Source organism: Watersipora subatra, chromosome 9 (assembly GCF_963576615.1).
Source record: "Watersipora subatra chromosome 9, tzWatSuba1.1, whole genome shotgun sequence".
NCBI classification, from domain to species: Eukaryota; Metazoa; Bryozoa; class Gymnolaemata; order Cheilostomatida; family Watersiporidae; genus Watersipora; species Watersipora subatra.
This window is the reverse complement of record NC_088716.1, coordinates 1,510,796-1,531,825: the sequence shown is the minus strand read 5'-3', so window position 1 is coordinate 1,531,825 and position 21,030 is coordinate 1,510,796. Positions and strand designations below refer to the sequence as shown.

The 21,030-nt window shown below is 36.3% G+C and overlaps 1 protein-coding gene across 1 annotated transcript in view; it reads left to right on the top strand.

Moving 5' to 3' along the window:
- LOC137404153 (repetitive organellar protein-like) overlaps positions 1–21,030 on the top strand; it is a 245,932-nt gene that overhangs the window by 196,544 nt on the left and 28,358 nt on the right. The gene's annotated exons all lie outside the window — the stretch shown is intronic.

The following is a 21,030-nucleotide window of genomic DNA, read 5'->3' as shown; positions in this document are numbered from 1 at the left end:
TATAAGGCTGTGGTTGATCAATCATGGCTCACTCCTGGTAGCTTTATGTGGATATGTTGATTCTGCTTGAGGTATATAGTGTGTGAGCATTTACTGCATAAGCTCAAGATGTTCAATCGAAATGGCAGCAGTTTGACTTTTACACTGCCTTTAGCATGTTCATAGAGATTCGTCATTGATATCTCCCAGCTCATCAGTAAAAGTAACCCTTGTTTATATATTAATTATAATGAGAAATATCTGTTTATTCAGAATCGTCTGCTACACAGAGGAGGCTGGAACAATTTGCTGCATACCTACAGACTCCTGGTGATACAAATTGGACATGCAATCAATGTCACCACCCAGATAGTTAATAGTGTGTCAGCAGAGACTGACAATCTACCCAGACAGACACTAAAGATGCCGAGTGACCTACGTTTTAGCCCAACCAGCCAATGAGCAATGACAAAAGAACTGACCAGCCTGCCCTCAAACCAGAGGGCAGGCTTATAGTAAATAAAAACACGCGCGAGCTCCACTAGACATTGTCAAAGTGATCAAATGATATTGTTCTCTATATTGTAATACATCCTGCTTTTATTTTATTATCCTTGATTAAATATACTTATTAATTCAACCTTCTTTCTCCATCCATATGCAATGCACCGTTAGACTTTCTTTAACAACCACAATATATAACTAAATCTCTTTTAAAATTCATAACTTTGTTATATGAAGCAGCAATGGAGTCACATTGATGAACATGACTAATAGTTCTTAATTGATGAAAATAACTAGTCTCCTGGGTATTAAAATAGCCTTTAGTTTAATAAACCATAAGGAATTTGTTGATGACCTTAGGCTTTCTCAAGGGGTGCACCATTAATTATAAGTTACAAGACATTGTCTCATACCCAGCAATGTAATGTCTGGTTCCTTATCAATCTAAATAAAGCTTATGGGTTATTTCATGAAAAAGTCCACCAGATTAAAGTTTACTGTTTATATAATATGCAAAGAGCTGACGTCTGTCTCGCCTCCATTAATTGAGTTGAAAGGTGCTCCTTCCTGTCGCCATGATCTGGTGGAATTATTGACACAAATGGTAGAGATAAAATATATTATTCTCATGGTTTTTGGCATCAGCTGGCATTATAGGTGTTGCAACACTCGGACAAGACAGTCATTGACGTGGATTGTATACATAAGGATCCTAAATGTCAGGTTTATTTAATAAATAAGATATCAGGGGGCGTCGTGAGTATGTGGGGTGATCTGTTTTACTAGGACTTAGATGCCAGCCATGTCTAGTGACCTGCTTCGTTCCCACACTTCGACCACCTGTTATGGTTGCTGCTATATATAAAACCAGATGAGGAAAAACATTCCTATAGCATAGTAGATAAAGAGGGAAAGGGAATCAACCTCCATTTAACCTCTTAGCTAAGCAATTCAAGCTGATTGGTACAGAAAGATTGAATTCACAAACTGGAACTGGTTTGTTATGAATATTGTCCCAAGCCATATTGTGCAACAAGTAAAGCACATTTGCTCAACATGATGTTTACGCCTCATGCACCTTGATAGACTAAATTACCTTAAATAATAAATTTAATGATGTTTGCTAGCACAGTGTCAATTATTCTGTCAATAAACAGTCTTTAAACAATGTATAACACAGATCAAAGGTTAGTATAGATGATTGAGATATCTAGCAAGTACATACAAGTTGTCTTCATGCTACAGACTTGTTCTGCATTGGTTTAGAGTTACGACCTCGTGTTTTAGATAGAAAATTGTGAAGTGGTACCATTGTGACAGAAGACCTGTGGTAAATACAAATAATACATGAAAAAAGAAATACAATGAATGTACACAAAGAATAAGTAGAAATACATCACATCTACCAAAATGTACTCTGCAGTAGTCTAACATTGGTTTACATGCTTTCGCAAAAGTTGACTGAAGAAAAAAACTTGGTATTTTATTTAAAATTCTATGAACTGGTTAAAAGTTTACACTTACTATTATAAGCCAATAGAGAGAAAATAAAGAGAAAAGGTAAGGAGGTACATCACAGTGTACATAACCTATACATATACAATACAGTAGCCTACTACCAAGTACAGTGTTTATCAACAGAGACTCAGAGGAGAGTTTATTTAATTATGGTAGCACATCTTGACAGGATCCTCAGAGGGTGACGCTGTTGCTAAGGGAAGAGAACTTTTATGGCAAAATAAATCTTACATGAAAACACTAATAACAAAATGGTTAATCATGAAATTCTACCAATAAAGAAAAATAATAAAAATGAAATAAAGCTGGAGGAACCAAGTAAGGGCTCTGGTAATAAAGGTACAGTAGATGCTCTCGTAATAACGTAAGTTCCAGATTACGTGAAGAAGTTATGTGAAGTTTTTTGCGTACTACGTAACATGTTTTATACAATATAAAGTGTCAAGTCGGGTGTGTTTTTAATTTCAACTTGAATGTTAACATATCATGTTGCATTTGCTAGAAAAATAATAACACGTGTCAAGGGTTACATTTATTATATTTACAACTTCCAAAACATTATAGTTCATCGTGATAGATCGTCAGATGTATCACGATGAACTATGATGTATCAACAAAAATGGGAATAAGTAACAGCACTATTGTTTATAAATACTGAATATCGATAGAATGGTGCAGGTGTTACAGTGTCGGTCAAATAATCTGAATGTCACGAGTTGGAGTATCGTCAAAGGTTATCTGTTATCCTAACATTGACCCCTGCATACAGATAGACGACAAACAAGTAGTACCTCTTATAATATTATAAATATTTTGTTGTTTCGGTTTATTGGACATGTATAAAATATTTGTTATTAGTTTTACTTTGCAGAATATACTTTGTTGTTTAGGAAAAATAGGCAAATCATGCATTGTTAATAAATATCGAAGATGTGCATTTCCCATGGACTACTTATAAAATTACAGCAACCATGGTTCATGGAACCAGTAAGATTTAGCGGTTAAAAAAAGAAAAGCTCTTTATGCAAACTAATAATACAGCAGTTATGGTGCAGCCGACCAATTAAAAGAGTTAAGTATAGTTTTTCCTTTTTGTATGGCCCAAAAGGTGAGTTTGAAAGGATATTGGATCAGATTAGCCAATTTACCTGTATTTCACTTCCTTATAAATCCCTACATTGTAAACCTTCCTGGATTGTATGATTTAAGTTGTAGGAGGGCGTACTGTACTTTGAAGTATTACTACTGTGTTAAACAAAGAACTATTATTCGCCTGAGGTGGCTAATCTAATCCAATACAATCCTCCATCACCAGAGACCCCGCCCTTTCACGAAGATGTGGTGAAGATGTTGAAAAGGCCGAAGGAAGCACACACAACTCTCTGAGAGGGGCAGATGATCATCTGACAAGGGGACCAAAGAGAGCCTCCCCTATTGGCTTCGGAAGACTGAATCTGGCTTCTGAATGAAAGAAAAACAATTTAGGGGACAACCCCAAATTTAAAGTAAAATTTGTAGGACTTTTCCAAGTAAAAATTATTTGGTCAAACCATAGTTGCGTAGTATAAAGGGAGCCAGTTCTTGGTGCAGAACGAAAGCAGGCAAAAACCATTCCATGTTTGTCTGGAGAAGCTTGGACAGGCACCAGCCACAATAGAGCTAAGAAAATGTCTCAACATGCGAGGGACGCGGTCTGGGAGCCAGGAAGATAAAGCAGAGCTTGAGAAGAAAAAGCAAATATCAAAAGCTTACACTTTCTATGCATTCAGTAAATAACTGGAAGGCCAACTGCAGGAGATCCGAAGGAGCCAGGAACTCGAGCAATGATCGTAACAAGACAAATTTCCAGGCGAGCCAGCTGAGCCCGTGAGTCCGGCACCAGTCTAGCTTCCTGGCTGCTACCAAAAAACCCCTGGAGTCAGTAAGTACAACTCCTGGCCGTGAAATTTTTTCCCTAAAGAGTTTTACCTAAGACAGCAAATTGTTTGGCTTTTGATTGGTTCCCATCTGGTTCAAATCGCATGAACTGCACTCTACTTATGCATTGAAGATATTGTAGACTTGGTAATTGACATGCAAGCATATTCACGCACAGGATTATAATGGACTTGTCTCCGCATTGTAAGATATGTTCATTGGTAAATTATTGAAGATTGTTATATAAAAGATGTTATGTATGACTACAGGTACCATAAATTACCACTTTGTTTATAATATATTAATGTCTGTTTTGTGCCGTCGATCAAAGACAAAGTGTCGAATTCCTGTTCGATCGTGGACGCGGTACACACGATGCCGATTAACGATCACTGCTACATCACTTACAACTTTTTAAGTATAGTATTGATATTATTAACCTATTAGTATGACCTTCAGAGCTCATAACATGAATATTCATTACTCGTAAGGAACCAAGGAGCCAAGATTTCACAGCCATAGGTAAACTTGTTGGAAAAAAAAGTTGCTCCCCAGCCAGCTAGAGACGCTCGGCCACCTGAACGTTAAGGAGAGTTGGAGTGGTCAGCTATGGTGAGAGTCAATGAAGAGCACATCGAGCACAGGGTGGCATGGGTCTGGGTAGCACAGGGTAACGGGGGGGGGGGGGGGGGGGGGGGGGGGGGGGGGGGGTGGGGGCTTGGGTAGCACACAGTGGCACTAAATGAACAAAAAACCTAATTAATATTACTGAATGATTAGGGTGTTAGTACACTCGGCCATGATTAAATTTGGTAAAATTACTAGTACAGTGAAACCTCAGTTCTGAACACAATCCGGTTCAGGAGGTTGTTAAAAAACCGAGTTGTTTGAGATCCGAAAGAACCTTTCCCATTAGAATTAATTCATGTAAACTTTAATCTGTTCCAAGTCGAGAAAACCACTTCAAGAATGTATTTTTCAACATTTTACACGGTAAACTGTACACTGCATACTGTAAATAAAAACCGGCAGATAAAGATTGCGTTTAATTTTAATAAAATATTTATTATAATGATGAAAAAAGAAAACAAAAAGTAAACAGTACCTATGTTTTGCTCTCGAAACATTGAAAACCTTAAAGGTTTAGATACAATAACAAACATTGCAGAAATTGATAAGGAATTGGCAAAAAGTGAAACCAATGAGTTACATAAAAAAGTGCGTAAAAAATAAGCATAAATAAACAGCAATGACCCATTTATTTCACATGTTTGAAGGATAATCCTCCTACTAGTCGCTTATAGCAACGTCGTTAAACGTATAAACCGCTCTACAGTTCTCTTCTATGCTGTTTCTGGAGCTGTTCTGAACGCTTACTTGCAATGCACATGCTCTTCTTTGTTTGAGAACCGAACTCGTGTTTGAGATCCGAGATGAACAAACCTCAATTTATTGGTTGATAACAGAGTTGGTTGAGAGCCAAAGTGTTCCAAAGCCAACTTGTAAACATACTAATAGCTAGTTGCTAGTTGTGTCTGATGTGATACTGTATGGACATCAACTAATAGAAAAACATGGAGCATCATGTACATCAGGGAAAGTGATTGATGCTCTGCCAATATGTAGGCAGGACTTTGTTTTAGTGTTTTGTGTAAAATTAGCTGTAGTGGGTGATATACAGACACCAACATGCCTGTTCAGGTGGCTGTATATCATTAAACATGATGAGGAGGGTGGGGAGAAGTATTCTTATGTCTGCTTGTAAGAAATACAACCGCAAGTAAATGTTGAAAGAGTAGGTCAGCCGGAGAGTCCAAAGGTAATCATAGTTTGACTTGAGCCAAAATGGTAGATGATGATGGTGAGGTAAGAGTAGCTCCTGTATGAATTGTTTGATGTCAAACCGTCTGCCTAGCAGTGGAAACAAAGTTATGTCCATCAATTGGCCCACTGAGTTACTTGATGTGCTTATTGATTATTCACATGAAACATTACTCATGTAAAAATCACTGCTCTTGTAGACCATGTATAGGAATGACATCTTATACAGGGATGATTTACCACAGCTCCTCACCCTAGTATCAATAATAGTTTTAGTAGACCAGTCAGCATATCCTACTGATGGCATAAACAGATAATAAGATATCAGTGGATTTTGTAGTCAGCAATTCATTTATTTTATCAAACTCTTGATGCAGCCATGACTAGTCATCTGCTTGGTTCACACACTACAGCCACCTGCTGTGATTGTCACTGTGTATAACATAAGATAAGCTGTGAACATTCTTATAGCAACGTTCATAAAAGAGGAGAAATAACCAACCATCATTTGAACTCTTAGCTGGATCATCAATACAAGCTGAGGGATACAGAATTATAACAATTTGAAAACTTGTGATTGGTTTGTTTACTATAAATGACAGCCATACACTGATATCATTGACTCATTGAGGTTTTCCAGAACTTCATATACAAATAATCACTTGCCTGGTGTGCATACCTCAATATCCTGTTGGATCTCTTTGTTTATATTTAATACTAGCTGTACACTGAACACATGCCAGGATGGTATTTAATGTTTGACAACCAATTGACAGCAAATAAACAATAGAGGTTCCAAAGTTTGCTTAGTGTGGAAGGTTGGTGAGTAGAAAGCGGATGATGACTGGCGTTTTTATTGCATAGCTCAAAATTACATGGCTGACATTATGCTGTCACTGGAGAGAAGACTATTATATGTTAGGAGAGTAGCTCTATGAAATGCTCTATGTTTATATAAATATTAACAATTCAGAGCAATATTGTTACTAATTGGCATGTTTAAGAAGGTAGAGAGATGTAAATTTCTCTAGAAGATCCTTTTGTAATAGATGGTTTACAGTAAAACTTTAGATGTCCTTTAGAGCAGCTACCGAAGAGAAAGTGAAACTAATAACAAGCTTACGCTAGCCAGCTATCTGTACTTTAAATGTCCTTTAGAGCAACTACTGAAGAGAAAGTGAAACTAACAACAAGCTTAAACTAACCAGTTACCTGTACTTTAGAGGTCCTTTAGAGCAACTACTGAAGAGAAAGTGCAACTAACAACAAGCTTACACTAACCAATCAAATGTAGTTGTTAAACATTCACTCAGCCTTTGATGGAAACAATATGGAGCTGAAGGTACAACTCTATTCTCGTTTCTCCACGAGAATAGAAAACCCTACAGGATGAAAGTATTTGAAGGTTATAAAAATTCGTGATTTCGCCAACAGTCAATTCTGCGAACTATGGAATTCCGCAAAAAATTATTTCTATTTTTATTCATAAGAGAGAATAACTACTGCTTCAAAATTTAAAACTAGCCGCTAAACATAAATACTAAGCGTAGTTGAGTTCCAAAACCTTTTTAAAATCATTGCTGGCACTTTGAGTTAACCTCATTGCTAATGCATCACATTTCCTTACAAAATTATTCAAGGTTGTCACAAGATATGCAGAATGGCATCATTGCAAAAGTAGCCGCTAGGCAAAAGAACTAAAGGTAGCCAAGTTCCAAAACTTCTTTAAAATCATTACCAGGGCTTCGAGTTTTATTGCTATTGCATCGAACTTCTTTACAAAATTATTCAAGGTTTTCACAAGTTATTCGGCATGGCTTCGTCATCGCAAAAAATCTCTCCTACAGTCTTTTGACATTGAAACCAACTCCATCAACCTCTACTACCGGTAATGATTCTGATCTGGTCATTATGGTATGTATTTGATTTGCAGTGCAGATACGTTTTTCCATAATTAACTGCGTTAGTTAACTCTTTTGTTTAAAAACTGATCGCTTTAATTAAATATTTCAGCTAATGTTTTTGTACTTTCTTACCACTTATTAATATTTTCTTGTTTTTGTGTCTACTGCAGATTGAAAATGAAATATAACCTATTCCGATTACGAAAACTAGAGACAAGTAAGAATATTCATCAAGGCAGGAATATTGGCAGAGAAGCAACCAGTCAACCTAAACCCCTTCATCAACATCAACAACAACTTCTTGATATCGCTGCAGCAGACATGATTATATTATATATTTTATTTTATGTATATATATTATAATTTATTACAAACTCGAGTGTACAAATAAAATATTTCAAACACAAATAAAATTTTACAAACGATGAATGGAGTAAATATAAATGGTTTAGTCCATATGGCGGTTGTCTAGCAATAAAATTAAACTGGTACTCTTGATAAGTGAATACTAGCGTGTAATGGTGCTCTCCGACTAGTAATTTTGGTAATAGCAGCTCTATATCGCTGTCACTGTCTGGGGTAGATGTTTAAAGCGGTTCTCTCGCTACTACATGGCTGGTAAGGAAGTTATCATCAGAACTCTCTTCGTGGCTTAATACTATTGCAAAGTTCTGCCTGTTGGCCAAAGATTTTTGCTCGTAAAAGCGTTTTTGTTCCGCTTTTTAAAACAGATAAATTCTCCTCGGTAGCAGCTGCAGTAACTTCTACCTATATAATTTCCAGACCTCCCTTAATGATTCGTGATCTTCCAAGAATGACATCTACCACCTTTGCAGTCATGGTGCCTCCGTGTATGATGAAAAATCTCTCTCTCACAATATAACAAATAACGAAGCGGTAGGGATGGAAAAAATATATATTGTGCTTTTCCGAAAAACTAAAGTAAAATTCAACTAATTTAGTAAATCGTTTTGAAAAAACTCATTACTTACCACATGTTGTTGGTTCATCAAAGGCCTCCAAGTCTATGAATATTCGTGAAATCCTCTGAATGTAGCAAAAATATTATAGCTTGGCAAGAACTACACATAGTTGTAAGCTAAATAGAAACCGAAACACGCAATGTGCACATGCGTAGGGTTAACTCTATTGCTAGACGCGATAGAGTTATCTCTTTGTAGAGATTGATAGTGTTCAGCTGCGAATAAATTAATCCGCGAATATCCATGAAATGGCAATTTTCGCGAAATTCAACTCCGCGAATAAATTCATCCTGCAGGTCATAGTGTATATTATAAAACTAATTATAACTATTTTATTAGTCGCACATTGACAGACAAAATTATCTTCAGGCAAAGAACGACATTTGCTAGAGTCGTTTCATCTGTTCTGACAATAAACACTCTGTAAACAATGTAACAGAGCACAGAGTAATGTAGAGCACATGTAATCTAATCTCTAATCTACATCTACAGTAATCTACTGATATAATGTAGATGATTGTGATATTTAGCAAGTACCAATTGTACTCCCTTGACCGACATTTTTCTCAATAGTTTGGAGTTACGACCTTGTATTTTATCTTGTAAAAAACTGTGAAGTGATAACATTGTGACAGAAAACCTATGGTGAATACAAATGCTAAATGATAAGATAAAAATACAATGAATATATATAAAGAATAAGTAAAAATACATCACATCTACCACGATGTACTCTGCAGTTGTCCAACATTTGTTTACATGTTTTTACACCAGCAAAAGGTGAATAAAAGAACAAAATTGAAATGTTATTTGAAATTTAATTTATTTCTTAAAAGTTCACCCTTACCAATAAAAGCCATTAGAGATTAGAGAGAGAAAATGTGAGGAAGTACATCACAGAGCAGTAAATAACCTATACATATACAGTAGCCTACTAACATGTACAATGTTTATCAACAAAGATTCAAAGGAGAGTTTATTTAACTATGGTAGCACTTCATGACGGGATCTTCAGAAGGTATCACTGTTGCTAAGGGAAGACAACTTCTGTGGAAAAATAAATCTTATATGAAAATTCTAATAACAAAAAGGTTTATCAAGAGAATAGACCAACAACAAAAATAATAAAACTGAAAGATAAAATCCACGCAAGATATTCTTTCCTGGAACAAATTATTTACATTTTAGGAATGCGTTCTGTACTTTGAAGTATCACGACCTGCATGAAACAAGGAACTACTCCTAGCCTGAGACAGTTAATCCAATACAATCCTCCATCACCAGAGGTCCAGACCTCCCATGAAGATGTAGTGAAGACGTTGAAAAGGCTGGGGGAAACAAACACGGCCTTCCGAGAGGAACGGATTGCCATCCGACAAGAAGACCAAGAGGAGTGTCCCCTTTATGCACCGGAAGACTGAGTCTGGCTTCTGAATAAAATAAGGAGAGGGGACAACCCCAAATTGCAGGCAACACTACAAATACCAAATACAATGTTTATCATTAGAAACTCAAAAGAGAGTTTATTCAGCATTGGTAGTGCTTAATGACAGTATCTTTAGAACGTAACACCAATGATATACAGCCTCCGAAGGATAGCCGACGGCTATAATGTGGGCGGGGCTTAATGATCAAGCTCTGTTGGGATGAACCCGAACACGGCACAAAACAAACAAATATGCTGAATAAAGCCTCTTGTAAATTTACAAATACTATGAACTATAGTGGTTATTTTACTGATCTGTTGAATTCATTTTGTTGCCAAATATATATAGTATCCCAATATTGTCGCCGTTATAATCAGCTAGTTGCCATTCACAAGCTTTCGTGATATTAATAGTCACAATTGTAAAATAGCCCAAATTTGGTTTTGTTTTTAGATTTTGAGTATTAAAACTACACTGCACAGCTTTGCCTGCTGTCTCATCTTTTTGGCCAGGTAAAACAATGTGACAACGGTGAAAGATTTTGTCATTTTATATTAGGGGTGGCAAGGTATTAATCAAAAACTAGGAAAAAAAGGCCATTGTTTGGGCGATTTTGGGTAAATTATATTCAACTTTAAGTATATATTACGAACTTACCCAAATTCAAAATTAGTAAACGTATGTAATTTGAAACAACTTATTTTGCATGGATCCATTATTTTGGTTAGGTGTCACCCCTACATTGTAGAAATTCAAGGTTTGTTATTGTGAACCGCGGTGTACTGACTGAATGAGCTAATGAAACGATAACAGCGAGTCGTGTTTTCCAAAACCTAACAAGGCAACGCGACTGCCCCGCGAGAATTTTGTGTTAGCTCCGAAACACAGGCTATCACACTCCCAACAGAGCTCGATCATTAAACCCCGTCCATATGACAGCCGTCGGCTATCCTTGGGCGGGGCTGTATACCATTGATAACACTGATTAAAAGAGAAGACAACTTCTGTAGCAAAATATATCTGATTTGAAAATACTAATAACGAAAGGGTTTATCATAAACACAAACCAACAAGAAAAATAATAAAAATGAAATAAAGCTGGTCCAGTAAGGGCTCCGGTAATGAAGGTACAGTAGATGCTCCTATAATATGAGTTCCAGATAACATAAATAAGTTATCTGACGTTTTACCTTCATACTACCGAAAAAATTCATATAATGTAAAGTATCAGGTCGGGTGTTTTTTTTATTCAAATGTTTTCAAATGAAAAAATAAGCAAATCTATTTGAATGAATTTTGACCAGCTTCCTAACCAGTCTATGTGCGTTTCTTATCAACTTCTATAAAATGCCTATTCTATTAAAAAGAATTTAATTCAAACCAATAATACAGCAATTATGGGGCAGCCCACAAATACAAAAAGTTTAGTCAAATTTTTCTATTTTGTATGGCTAAAAGGGTGAGTTTAAAGAAATCCTTGAACAGATGAGCTCATTTACATATACTAACATGGATAACTCGCCCACAGATAGCTCGAACACATGGTTAATTCGAACGGTTTCTTTGGTCCGTTCCCATGTAATGATAAATTGCTATAGATAACTCGAACTCAACACTGTTAATTTGAACTGTTTTTTTCCCAACGGCTACCGAAACGGTTGTTATCGCTTTAGAAAATCACTTTATTTAAAGCCATAGAGGTAAACCTCATCTTTTCGTAATTCATAAGCGTCGTTAATACCACAATCGGCAAAATATTTTTGTCAACGACTTTTCTAAAGGTTTGGTGAAATTTGATTTATACTGCTATACGATGAATAGCACGTGCTAGCCGGGTCACGCGCGCAAGGATTTTCGCCACGCACATACAAAACAAAAACAACATGTTGTTTTTGTTTTGTATGTGCGTGGCAAAAATCCTTGAGTGCATGATCCGGCTAGCCCGCGATGAATAGTTTTCCGACGTTGATTCCATGTTGAATCAGCGTCGGAATGTTGAATGTTTAAAACGTCTTAAAAATTGTTGTAATTAAACGTATACGTTGTCTTAGCTAAAAAAACTATTCATCGTTTGACCTAAACACAGAATACGTGTGTACATTCAATAAGTATCCATTCTAAAAGCAAGAGTGATATACAATGTGCCGTTAAACCTCGTAAAACTTTTAATTGAACTGCCTCGGAGTGTTGCTCTCAACGAATTCCAGGTAAAGTAAGGTAATATTTGCATAAACTTCAAGAAAATTCGGAAAAATTGATCGTGGGTAAAACGCTCCAAAGAAAAAGACGTCTTTTCTTTTGAGCATTTCAACAACGATCAAGTTTTGCCAATGTCAATCTAAAAAAACGTCCTGGCAATAAGATCACCTCAAACAACCAACCAATCTCAAGTGATAGAAAAATCTCTATACTTTTTGACAAAAGCGTTTTAAACTTTACATTAGAAGCATTTAATTTGAAACAAGCCATTTGTGCTTTTGATTTATATTATAGTTTGTATATGTACATGTATCTACTAATAAATAAGTAAATACATGGACTTGTGACAATCCTCTGATAACTTGAACGCTCTGATAATTCGAACACTTTTGCTCGGTCTCTTGAAGTTCGAGTTATCCATGTTTGACTGTATTTTACTGTTGTTATAACATAAAATCCTGATAACATAAACCTTGCGAGAGCAGATTATTTATGTTGTAGGAGCGAGTACTCTATTTTGAAGTATCAAAATCAGATTAAACAAGGAACTTCTATTAGCCTGACACAGTTAACCCAATACAATACAATTCTCAACCACCAGAAGCCCAGCCCTCCCATGAAGATATGGTGAGGACATTGAGATTGCTGGGAAAGGACACATGACTGATTTAGTGGAGCAGATTGCCATCCGACAAGAAGACCAAGAGATGCCTCCACTATATGCACCGGGAGACCGAGCCTGGCTCCTAAAGAAACAAAAGAAGAAGGCGAGGATACAACCCCAAATTGTAGGCTAAACTTGTAGGGCCCTTTCAAACAAAAATGTTTAGCTTAACCATACGTGTTTAGTAGAACGACAGGGCCAGTTCTGAAACTGGCCCTGTTGTTCTACTATGAAAACGGTCTGCTATTGTCAAGGGAGAATTTTTAAATAATTTAATTTATTATATTTGTTTAAAATTTATTATAATAATGAATATAAAAAGTAGGCTAATAATAATAATTTGATATTAAAATTATAATATGAAATGTATTGTTTTTTGTGCATTTCCTTTGAGTAAAATACTACAATGGTTCTATGGTTCTATGTGTAATGGTTAGCCTCTGGACCTTGAGTTCAATTTCTCCCAAGACAGATTTTGACCGCAGACAAAGTGGCACTTCTGCCCCACAAAAATCAGACCGTTCTTATAAAGCAAAGTTGAGCCAACAAATCAATCAATGGGGATCAGTACTACTATAATTTTCCTTGCAATCAGTTTGACAGTATCACACTGTTGCCAATAATGAGCCCAAGTATCAATGCTCACAACAAGTAGTGTTAGGATTGTGAGATTATGAGGCCTATTATTTCTTGTGAGCAACTCTCTGCAGGTAATTATCCTATAATTGACAATAACAGGCCAGTGGTTTGTTTCTAAGCAGGTGTGAACTCTATTTTCCTTCAAAGATCAAAATAACAATTATTCTGTCAAGGCTTACTAGCTCAAGCAAAAATAACAATATGCTTATATACTTAGCCCTATTTGTCATGGCCTTACTAGGTTAAATGAGTACGTATCTGTTATGCGAGTAGCAGTAGCTCTTACTGTAAACAGGGGTGGCTGAGTTAGCTCTCTTCTCTCAGGGCTTTATGGCTTCCTGGCTTTCCACCTCTTTTTGGGTGAATCATGTTTGTTGAGTCTATCCTCGGCGAGCTGGTTGCTGCTGGCTCCTTGGCTATCTTGGGCTTATTTTATTCCTATCTTGGCTCTTTTTTGCGGCTCCCTTTGCCGTCTGGCTTACTGTCAGCTTTTCCTTTGCCGTCTGGCTCCCTGCCAGCTTCTCCTGCTCTTCCCTTGATTTTGCCCCTCTTTTTTACTTGACCTTGAGCCATTGTCAAATGTCATTGGTTGGTTGTGTTTTACTTACCGTCTTTGCGTAAGCTTTTGTGTAATTTCTATTTCAGATTCCTTGCAGGGAGCTAAATTTCCTTACTGTGGTTGGAATTCCATGACGACAAGCGAACGAGAAGTGAAAAATATTTTAAGTCCGGTAACAAATTGTACAAAACTGGCCATAACTCAAAAACTAACAGTGGCAGCATTATAAAATTAAATTTACAGCAATCCTCGTCCTAAGACGCTACTAGCTAGCTAATTCATATGAAGCGAGAGAAACTATTATCATATTATGCCATTCTTTTTACAAATATTTCGTCAATATTTTCTCATAAAATACAATATCTGAGTTAATGAATAATTATGCTATATTTTTCTACTGCTCTACAATACAACATTTTCTAGACTATAATGATGTTATAAGCTATAACTAAATATACTAAATAAAGTGTTGTAAATGATTCTTTCACTGATGGCTGGTTGCTGATCTGGTGCACGCCGGCTGCTTCTTCGCTCCAACAAGTCATAAATTTGGCTGGCTCCTGTAATATCGGCGATATACCTCCATTTTTGCCTGATACTCTGTAGAGTTGTTTGCTTTGCTGAATATCCATTAATAATTGTTGTAGTCAGTTAGTCTCTTTCATATTAAGTGGTGTTGATCAATAATAATCGTGATTTAGTAACAATTTTATGCTGTTTTTCATTCATTAAGCTCTTCATTAAAATGGTTAGACAACTCCCAATCCAACTGATGTCTTTTATAATTGCTTTGCATCAGCTGTAATAGTTGGACAACTCCCATGCTTGATATTTCCAGCAGCATAGAAATTGCCATATGTTTCATGTCTGCTTACTGATGCATCACAGTTCTTAGTGCAATGTTTTGTAGCAGTTGTGGTGTTCCGTGATTCCACAACTTATTATTTCTTCTGACTTATTGGTCATCTATAGTTTCAAACCCTGACACTATGAAAGCAGACTGAAACCATTGCTTGCCTGTCCAGAGGTGCTTGGGCAAGCACCAGCTACCATAGAGCTAAGAAGACGGTGCCAGCATGAAAGGGGCAAGGGCTAGGAGCCCGAAGGGAGAGGCAAAGCTGGAAATAGCAAAGCCAAAAACAGAAGCTTACACCTCCCCTGCATTCAGCAAAGAGCTGGAAAGCCGGCTTTAGGAGCTCAGAAAGGAGCCAGGAGCCAGAGAAACAACTAGAACAAGATATGAAATTTTCAGGAGAGCCAGGTAAGCCTGCCAAACCAGCGCCAGTCCAGCTTCCTAAGCAAGCGAGAAAACACATGCGGTCATTAGGTACAACCCTGGCAAGCCAGAAACACTCGGCCACCTAAATGTTATGGAGATCAGGAGTGGCCGCCAGCAATGGTGAAAGCCAATGCAGAGCAGAACAAGGACAGCATTGGCGGATAGTAAATCTAGCAGCCCAGAGTATTGCTCTGACCAGACTGTCTCCTCAGGCTATTCTATTATCAACAGATTAAGGATATTAAATGGCAGATTCAAGTGTTTTCGGAGCATCAGCTTCAAGTTAAATTATTGCAAAGAGTAAAAGGAACTAAAGATCTTTTAGATTAGATTTACAAGAACAATAAATTCCATGAGAGCCAGCTGAGCCCGCGAGTCCAGCACCAGTCCATCTTTCCTAGCTCTGATAGAAAAACACCTGGGGTCATTAGGTACAATCCCAGCCAGACTCTGTTACCCAGTCCATTTAGCATAAACTAAACTAAATTTGAATATATTCTTCTTACTTCATGTTCTATTTAAGTCAAGCATATTGCACATCATTGAAAAGCTGAGAATTGAATGTTTCTAAGGATATTAAGACTGCTAACCATAAAACCATTTTTAAGGAGGAATTGGTTGCAGAGAGTTACTTCAAACTTTGCTTCAAAAAATCTCTGGTTTCAACTGCTGAAAAGGTTTATATTTTAGATAAATGTTTTCAAAATATAGAAAATCTTCTGAGGAATTATCTGCTATGTATATTGTTTGGTCTGGGTAGCACAGGGTGGCACGGGTCTGGGTAGCACAGGGTGGCACGGGTCTGGGTAGCACATGGTGGCACTAAAAGAGCAACAAACCTAATTAATGTTACATAATGATGAGGGTGTTAATACTTTTGACTACATTTGGTAAAATTACTGGTACTTGTGAAGATACTGATAGCTAGTTGTTAGTTGTGTTTGATGTGGTACTGTATATAATAATAAATAAACTAAATAACAATTAAGTTAAATTTAGTTAAATTATTTTCGTTTTAGCATTAAGTAAAGAAAACTATAAATGATAACTATTATATAAATAATAAAATTTGTTGAATAGGATTACCATTATTTTAAGGCCGGAGAACGCAGCACTGTTTGTCTAATAGTAATAACATTATTAATAATACTTATTTGCGAATCATCATTATTTAAATTCAAATTAAATTTTTATTACATATAAATATATTATTACATACATACAGTGAGTGACTGGCGTATCAGTTTGGTTGCAACTCTGGAGGAACTGAAGATGAACTTCATGACGGTGATTATTTCATTAATTTAAGTTTTACTGTCAAATACTGAAATAAAATCAGCAGACATAGTAACTATAGTAAGTTAGTAACGTCTATGTATCAGGGGAAATTGTTACTTCATCCTCTTAGATATTTATAAGCATGAAAGATGAATACGAAATGTTTTATTAATCATTCAATTTATATAATACTGTATGCATCATCATCATATGTCTATGGTATGCATAATCGTCATATATCTATGGTATGCATCATCATCATATGTCTATGGTATGCATCATCATCATATATCTATGGTATGCATCATCATCATATATCTATGGTATGCATCATCATCATATATCTATGGTATGCATCATCATCATATATCTATGGTATGCATCATCATCATATATCTATGGTATGCATCATCATCATATATCTATGGTATGCATAATCGTCATATATCTATGGTATGCATCATCATCATATGTCTATGGTATGCATCATCATCATATATCTATGGTATGCATCATCATCATATATCTATGGTATGCATCATCGTCATATATCTATGGTATGCATCATTGTCATATATCTATGGTATGCATCATCGTCATATATCTATGGTATACATCATTATCATATATCTATGGTATGCATCATCGTCATATATCTATGGTATGCATCATCGTCATATATCTATGGTATGCATCATCATCATATATCTATGGTATGCATCATCATCATATATCAATGGTATGCATCATCATCATATATCTATGGTATGCATCATCGTCATATATCTATGGTATGCATAATCGTCATATATCTATGGTATGCAGCATCATCATATATTTATGGTATGCATCATCATCATATATCTATGGTATGCATCATCATCATATATCTATGGTATGCATCATCATCATATATCTATGGCATGCATCATCGTCATATATCTATGGTATGCATCATCATCATATATCTATGGTATGCATCATCATCATATATCTATGGTATGCATCATCATCATATATCTATGGTATGCATCATCATCATATATCTATGGTATGCATCATCGTCATATATCTATGGTATGCATCATCATCATATATATATGGTATGCATCATCATCATATGTCTATGGTATGCATCATCGTCATATATCTATGGTATGCATCATCGTCATATATATCTACGGTATGCATCATCATCATATATCTAGGGTATGCAATGCGTAAGGCGTCATGTTAATATTTTGCAGGTTGCTTTGCTAGAATTCAATGGAGGGTGACGGCAGGTTCAATATTCAGATGATATCACAGTCTGACACGCTTGTAGCTAGTAGCAGTACACTGAGTAGTCCGAGCACAAGTAATGTTGACGTTATAGCCACCAGAAAACGCTCACCTCTGCGGGCATTGTTCTTAAACTCCAAGGATAATAAGAATTGAGCAATATGCCAGTTGTGTGCCGATACACAGACTAGCAAAATTAAAAGCAAGGACAGCTCAACCACAAACCTCTTTTCACACTTACGTTATCATCATCCTGCTAACCATGCTGAGATTGCACCAGTGCCAGCCATTAGTAGTACCTCAAGACCCGCTACCAAAATAAAAGCCAGCCAATCCACACTTAAGGAGACAATGCAGCAAAAAATCCTTACAGCCAAGACAGTTAACGACTTGTTAACCTGTTGTTTGTTGTTAGTTCAAACCTGTGTAACCGCTCCCAGGCAGTTTGTTTTTTTCTGCTGCTTTCCAGAGCACCCCTAGCTTGGGTCTTCTACTGTCATCTGATCTGGTTTGTTGGTAGCCAGCAGCCCTAAACCCAGGCCATGACTGTGCGGCAGGTTCCAGCTGCTGCACAGTCAGCGCCTGGTTGCAGGCTAATTTGTTGACACTGTGGCAGCTGGTTGTATCTCAAAGAAAGGGTTTCATTCAATTCAAGCTGTTTGAACACGAAGTAAATGTAATCGAATATACTCAATTTTCATTGCTACGCTAGATTAGATGTGCTTTGACACCCTGTTAGAGAGAAAAGACAACCCCTAATTATTTGGTGCTTCGACACATTTATCGCTTTTGTATTTCCGTTTTTTGTGTGCTCAACGTCACAATAATCGAGTGAGCATAACTCCAAAGTTTTGATACTGAATGATATAGATAGCTCACAGGGCCAATATATTGTTTTGGCTTATTGTGTCATATTGCACAGAACTAGGTTCAACCAAATTGGCTGCTCTCCGATTTTTAGATGAACTTAAGTAAATTGATAAAGGTTTGTCATTCATATTTTCCAGCTCATCAGTAAAATATGTTCTTTTTTGTATGTAATCTTATCTCCTGGTGACAAACTAACAAATCGGCGCAAGCTCGTATCTAAACAGATTAGCTCTCAACGCTCGTCTAAAGCCTCCAGCTCTTTGTAGTATATCAGTCGTTCACACCCTTTAACATTTTAAAAGATTCCGATAAATGGAATTATGAAAAAAGGGGCCTGAGGCTACAAAAATCAATAATCTTAAAAGGGATTAAAAACTGTTTTCAGTTTTAAACAATTGTGCACACAATTGCTCAAGGAGTTACCTACTATTGCCATATATCGACATAAAGATAGCTGGATCAAAATATCTTCAGTGCTGGACTTGTTTTATATGATTGGTTAAGACTATGCAGATTACAATGTGCTTCTTAGTCTAGACCAGTGACTCTCAATTATTTCTTCAAATGCCACCTCAAATGTTTCCCTATGACTATAAGTAGTACTATTCCTTTATAAGATTGTTGTAAGTACAACTCTGCATGAAACTGTATCATTATTAATCTTCATGAAAAGATAAGAATATGCATCGGATTACAACAAAAAAAACTTTATTAGCTGCCAAAGACATGATTAAACACATTATACCGCTGCTCTGTGCACAGTGTACATGTTCAGTACAGACAAAACCTTCATACTGCAGGGCAAGTGCTTCCTGCACATAATGAGAGAGTCGTTGTTCCTTAATATAGTGAAGATGCAATAGCACTTTATCCATGTACAACAAGAAAACAATAATGACAAACATGCAAAGTCTTGCTAGCTACTTATACAGTAATAAAATATTAAAACATAAATATAATAAATATAATATAATATATAGAGGAAAAGACGAGAGTGTTAACTGTTTGTATTGTGATAATGATTACCAGTAAAATCCATATCATCAGGAGTCTGTAGATATATGATAAGTGCTTTAGCTTTATCCGCATGGCTGCCACATCTAAATGTATAAATGTTAGATATGAAAAAAAGAGTGCTTCCCATGGGATTCGAACTCGCCACTTTTAGTTCAGCAGCACAACACGCCAATACCCACACTAATTGATCACCTTTTCACATTTAGTAATAAACATGCAGTTAGTTATTCCCCCTTTCAATCTCTCACAACACACCAGACTGTCAGGATGTTTGTTATTAATATAATTAGTAGTGATGAGCCCATATGACAGCCTTTAGTCACATTGATATGACAGTTTACTGTTCTGGTACCAACAGGCCTGATGATAAAAGTTGGCTAATACCCGGAGTTGCCTTCTGCTACAGTTTTTTAATTTATACCCATAGATGTGCATAATGGTATAGAAGTCATAAAAGAGAGTCAACCCTTGGGCAGTTTGTTAAAGTAGCAATTTATTTTTTAAGGAGTTAAAACTTTCAGTAAATGAAAAAAAGGTTTATATATAATAACAATGCAAATAAACACAGTACCTTTTTAAAGTTTTAAATCACCCTTAAAGCAGATTTTGAAAAAATACTATGAATTAAAATATATCGCTCATAGTTCAGAATTAAAAAATGTCCTTTGAAGATGATTTGCAATAACAAAATGAAGGAAAGCCTCAACTTAAACTCCCAAATAAATATAAATGTTTACTAGTACCCTGACAATCTAGAGTGCAGTGAGAGATCATCAAGTGGTATGATAAATCACAGATTGGGCAAATTGATTGGTGCAGGTATTACAGTGTCTGCCTACTAAGGTGAACATCATGAGTTCAAGTCCTGCGCAAGGCAATTTTTTATCCTAGTCTCAGGTCCTGGCTTCATACATACACTGAATTTGTTACAGTAAAGATTTCTTGCCTAACTATTTTGTCAACAAATTAATTTCTTCAACAAGACATAATTGAATAGGTAAAACCTAATATCTGACAAAGGTGCTTATAAGCTGTCATAACCTTTGAACTCCGCGGTCTATAAGAATTATTTTGATACAAGGTTGAAAATTTGAAATTATACAGTACAAGTACTCTGACAGGGTGACAAGCTAGTGTGCTGTGAGAGATCAAGCACTCTGACAGGGTGACAGGCTAGTGTGTTGTGAGAGA